Here is a 6,027-nt window from a genome sequence, read left to right as displayed (position 1 = left end):
CTGCCGGGCATTTAGGAAAACGAAGACCGTGCCCGGCTGCCGGGCATATAGCCACAGCGTTTATCGAAACGTTTCAAGTGCCTGTGGCTCTGACGAACGTATTCGAAATCAAAAGACTAAGTAACGCCAGGGTAGAATATGAATTTAAATAAAAATGCCTAAATAGGGTCATTATAATTACACAGTGAGTGTAGATAATTACCTGACTCAATGTTAGATGCAGTGATATGTTAAATAATCGAGGAAGGCAGAAATAACAAGCTGACAACAACAACAATCTTGAAATCGAAATTCCCACGATGCGCGTACCGCCATCTAGTGGACACAATGACACCTAATCTTGTTACATCATAAACATTTCCTCGTGCAGTAAATTAAGTTTGTTGAGTTACAAGGAAGCCTGACTAAAAGAAAATATTTGGATATTTTTGGCACAGGATCTCAAAATCAATGGTAAGTCTATGTAACATTCAACAGTCTCGAGTTTGCAAAAGTTAAAATTCTGTATACAAACAATGTCGCCGACGCCATTGCACGCGTAGCAAAAAAGCAGACGAACGCTGCAGTGTGGCCATATTAGGAGTGTTACTGTGCCTGTCGCTGGGATTTTGACGCTCGAACTTTACGGATGGTAGTTATCGCTGCAGAGTCTTGGCATTTAAACTGAATTTAACTGCATTTAATCTATAGAAAAATATTCCTTGCCATTTCTTATATCGTGAAAGAGGTTTATTGAATTTAATTATCTCGAACTGAGTGAATTTAACCACCTGTGAAAATATTCCTTCGTCATCTTATTATGTGTGGCAGTGTAGCACTGTAGGCCTACATGTACGAAAACTAGTACGAAAAGCGGAGAGCTAGGAATCTAGATCTATAGTAGATTCTGGCTAGAGGAAGGATTTCATGAGTTTGTAAGTATATATCGTCTTATATGTGATATGATAAAATAATCTTATATGTGAGCATAGCCTAGCTCATATGGATTAGTCAAGTTTTAGTTAAGTTTCAGGATTAAGTTCAAGAGTTGAAGAGACAAATTGTTGATGTTCACGTGCAGTGATCACGCTCAGCTGTCTATGTCTATAAGAATACTGCGCAAGGCCTTACAGGGCATGACGCGCAGCTAGGCAGATAAGGTTTATGTCTCCCTGACCTCTGTTTGACCTGGCTCATTTAGCTATTTCTGACTAATATATATATATATATAATATATAGGGTTAGGGTTAGTCAGAAATATATAGCTAAACGAGCCAGGTCAAACAGAGGTCAGGGAGACATAGAGAGTGATTGACCCTACGGGCCACAGCTAGGGATCGTCTGACCCCCAATGTTCATTAACGAGTTACAACAGAAAACGTACTGTTAGTTTTAAATTAAGGTTATAATTTATGCTTCCAATGGTGGAAGCAGTTATCAAATTGTTTACTGTTTCTGTGAAATATGTTCATGCTGGTGAAGAGACTATAGACTAGTCTATAGTTAAGGAGTTCCATTCTTGAACAGTTCTGGGGAAGTATATTTGTAGGTGTCTACCCGGGTGTATATTTCCATGTACTTTTGATCATGCCCTCTACTAGTATTGCGTGTACTACAGCTGAGAGGGTCTATGTCCCCCGGGGTACTGCCGGAACGTACCCTGGTACTATCTAATATGCCGGACCGTACCTCGCCTACTCCACTAACGAGTCTAGGGAGTCGCCTACGCCTACTCCCTAACCCTAGGCTTAACCCGAATCCTTACCCTAACCATGATCAAATAGTGACCAGGGTACGTTCCGGTATACCGGACCGTTCCGGCAGTACCCTGGGGGACATAGACCCTATGAGCTGTACTACAGGCTTGCAGATAATTAGGAAGGGGTAGTGCAATTTCTCTACTCTTAGCCTTTATTGTTAGCCTTTTAGTTGTTCGTCTGGACTGAAGAGATGGCCAATTCATGTACTGCAGCATCTTAGTTACACTGCTATAAGTACTACAACATTAGTACTATAATCAGATGAGTGAGTGCTACAAACAGGTTTCAATAAACAAGAGCGAATGCCAATCTTCACATGACCATGATAGGTTTTATGAAAGGTTATAAGTTTTGCGTGGTCAAAATCAATCACGAAGAAAGTAATCTATAGAGGCTAGAAGCTAATTACGAGTGAGGTTCATTGTTTAGACCTTTAGAGTCAAACAAGAAGATAACGATGTTTTTGGGCAAAAACAACAAGATGGCAAAAAAATAACGACGACGAAAACAAGTGACGTCACGGTGACCTTCGAAAATCCTCTAATAAATTTTATTTGAAACAAAGAATGGTAACAATGTCACGCGGACAATGTTAGAACAATGTACAAATCCGCGCATGCACAGCGACCGACCCGCTGTGCTGTCCGCGCGCCCCGTACACGACTACTCGGCAAAAGACAGACGCGACTAACCGATAAAGCAATTCTTCGCTTGGGCCGTGGCGCCGAGCGGGACGGTTGTGGGTAAAATGCGGACATCCGTTCGGCGCGCCTGTCCTTCGTCGTTACATTCTAGAAAATAACGCGTAATGTACAAAACATGAGGTAGACAAATGTATGTAATGTTCCCGCAAGACCCTACAGATGGCGCCACGATAGCCGACACAAGACACGGGCCGGCAGACACGCACTCACACACACACACACTCACGCACGCACGCACGCACGCACGCACGCACGCACTCCCACACACGCACGCACGCACGCACGCACACACAAGACTCGTGGATACTCTATAAACAGGTAGTAATAGTAGTAATCGTAACATTAGTAGTAGTAATTGCAGTAATTGTAATGGTAGAAGTAGTAGTAGTAATAGTAATGGTAGAAGTGGTAGCACTAGTAATGATAATACGAGTAGTAGATTTGGTAGTAGTAGCAATAGTAGTAGCAGAGTGGTGACTGCTATAGGAAACACCGAAAGACAGATGTAGATGGAAGCGGAGTTACCGCAACGCACACGTGCAATACAGAAAGATACTGCATAGTTGAGGATGCAGCCTGGCTACGGTATCGTAACCATGGGTTACGGTAACTACGGGTTACAGTAACCATGGCTTATGGAGTCGTAGCTAGTGCCGCCTGACTCCACACATTACACGTGTGTGCATAGCTTGTCGAAAACCGCATGCATAATGGTAGATGGAGGGCTGAAATAAAGGTAAGATGTCTGCGACACATAATATGGTAACAAAAGGGTTACATGTCTGAGCTACCTGTCTATGACGTACGAGGAATAGGTACCTATAGGGATTCATTGTAGACAGGGGGCATCTATGCGTATTGAAACACAGCATAGTGACGTACAAGAACTACTTGTGTGTAACAAGCGATACAAGAATGGTGTATGATAGGCATACGTTTAGTAATCTACAAGGTTACACAGGTTATACTAAGTATTAGGCAAGGTGCGTGTGTGTGTGTCTGTGACGTGAATGCTCGGTTTACAGGGAGGCATGCACAATGTTCGCGGCCCACGAATGATAACTAAGATCTAATGCTTGATCTAGTACTAGTAGCCAACGGCACGAGATTGGTATCAAAGAGGTATTGGTATGAGGTATACATATAAGTCAATGGCACAATGATAGAATCCTAGAGGCACACGTTTGAGGTAAATGTGAGTGGCACTAGACTGGTAGTATCCAAGATATATATGCTTGAAGTAAAAGAATGGCATATCCAATAATGATATTTCTGAGGTAAAAATGGCACAAAGCTGGTTTTAAAAAGGTATATATGCCTGAGATATACAAGGAAGTGATCCTAGAGGTGTGTGTTCATGGCACAATGCTGGCAAACAATAGCTATATGCCTGAAATATATATACAAGCAAATCACGATTATTTCTGAGGTACGAAGTCAATGGAACAAAGTTTATAACAGAGAGGTATAGTCCCGAGAGTCATTTATATATATATATATACGCCTGAGGTACATAAGAATGAGACATAACTTCTCTCCACCCACTCCCCCCACCCTGCACGCGCGCGAGCGAGTGGGTGGGTGGGGGAAGGGGGTAACCGAGGGAAGATCCAGAGATGGGGGCGGTCCAGGAGGGAGCAACACCCCACCCCCACTTTTGCGAACTTTTCCAGCCAAAATTTCTTTTGCTCGAAACGAAAAACAAGTCGATTGAAAGTAGGAAATCCTCAAAACGCCACTCGAAAATCACTCGGATCACAAGCGATAGAAAAAACAAATCTCATCTTCCCCACACTGTCTACTCTCTCTCTCTCTCTCTCTTTCTCCCCCTCCCTACCTCCCTCCCTCCCTCCTCCTGCCTAACATCTGGATCATCCCCCGTCACGGACGCGAGAGAGAATATAGTCAGTCAGCCACACGACAGTCACGTGTCTAACACGTCACGTCATCACCATGAGGTAGATACACCAACAAACACGCGCCGGCCGGTGGCGCCATCTCGCGAGCGTGACGGGAAAAAATGCGTGACCCGTACGACATTAAGAACAACCGCGTCGTCGCGAGCGCCCCCAGGTGGCGAGCGACGACGCACTAGCTCCCCCTGGCGGCGACGCGAGCGACCTAGTCTACACAGTACGACACAAGATGAGGTAATTCATATGAGGTCACGTGGTCACGTCCTTATCCGCACTATTCCGCATGCATGGCACTTTGGCACTTTAGTGCACGTCACACGACAAAGTGCCAACGATTGGTGCATGATGCAAATCAGTGCAACTTGCAAGTTAGTGCCAAGTCAATACTGTTACGATAGTGCGGATGCACACCCGTACATTTGTGAACTTTTACAATAGTGCCTATTTTGCAACGCAGGTAAATTAGTGCTGATGGCACACCCGTACATTAGCGCACTTTATACAATAGTGCATCTTTTTGACACTGGTACAGTAGTGCGGATGACACATCCGTACATAGTACACTTATACAATAGAGCATCCATGGAGACGCTAGTACATCGTGTGTGGATGGAACATCCGAACACTAGTACACACGCAAATACAAGTACAAATAGTGCATCTCACTAGACACTGGTACAATAGTGCGGATGGCACACCCATACAATAGTGCAGATGGCACAACCCGTAGATCAGTGCACACGCAAATACAGGTACAAATAGTGCGTGCACAATACTGTTACAATAATGCATCGCTCGCAACCCTGGCATGTTTGTGCTTGCACAATACTGGTACATTGGTACACTGGTACAGTGCACCGCACAATACTGGCACACTAGTACGCAGGCGAGCACTAAAATACAATATGGCCGCCGCTGCAGCGACTTCTAAAATGTCCGACCGACCCGTTGCCACTATTGGAGACGCGGCGACGTCAGGCGGCGCCCGGCCGACCTACGCAAACTAAACAGTGCTAACAAACTCGCGCTTCGAAGCTCCCCCTAGCGAGCGTCCCTGCGGGGTGACTGAGGTCGCCCCGATCAGGATCAACGCGCCGCCGCTAGATGCTCTATGGAGGCTGCCGCTCCCGCTGTCGCCATGGCGACAGGATACTCTGGAGTCGATTTTCGTACATGTACACTTAAGATTAAACTAGTGCCATCGCCATGCCAACGAGCGAATGACGCGCGGTTGCCACGGCGACGGCGTTTCCTACAAACTATTAACTACCGTATAGTTACAAAAATAAGACCCTGAGAAGAAAGTCCGCTCCCCCTACACCGCCGAGAAACGGACAATGGCGCCCCCTACCGTATAGGGCTGTAATTAGGTGCTGGGATGGAGGGGTTGCTCCGGCGCCCGATTTGCAACGTTTTGCGCTGATAGATGGCGCGCGTGCAGCATCTGGTGACCGGTGACGCAGGCGGGTAGCCGCTGACAGATGTAGGTCAAGCGACCCTGCTTATGCGGGGCTGTTGTTAGTGCTGTTACTGCTGCTGCTGTTGTTACTGCTGGTACTGCTGTTGTTGTTACTGCTGCTACTGTTGTTACTGCTGTTACTGCTGCTGCTGTTGTTACTGCTGGTGCTGTTGTTAGTGCTGTTACTGCTGCTGCTGTTGTTACTGCTG

The 6,027-nt window shown here is 45.7% G+C and overlaps 1 long non-coding RNA gene across 1 annotated transcript in view; it reads right to left on the bottom strand.

The window, feature by feature from the left end:
* Nucleotides 1–300, bottom strand: part of LOC106818263 — an 8,024-nt gene extending 7,724 nt beyond the window's left edge. Inside the window, exon 1 of the long non-coding RNA XR_001395175.1 lies at nucleotides 203–300. This is a non-coding gene — a long non-coding RNA (uncharacterized LOC106818263). The remainder of the gene's footprint in view (nucleotides 1–202) is intronic.
* Between the last annotated feature and the right edge of the window lie 5,727 nt (nucleotides 301–6,027).

The sequence above is a fragment of the Priapulus caudatus genome, unplaced genomic scaffold (genome assembly GCF_000485595.1).
Source record: "Priapulus caudatus unplaced genomic scaffold, Priapulus_caudatus-5.0.1 Scaffold2122, whole genome shotgun sequence".
In the NCBI taxonomy this organism is placed as follows: domain Eukaryota; kingdom Metazoa; phylum Priapulida; class Priapulimorpha; order Priapulimorphida; family Priapulidae; genus Priapulus; species Priapulus caudatus.
This window is presented reverse-complemented; position numbering and strand designations above follow the sequence as displayed.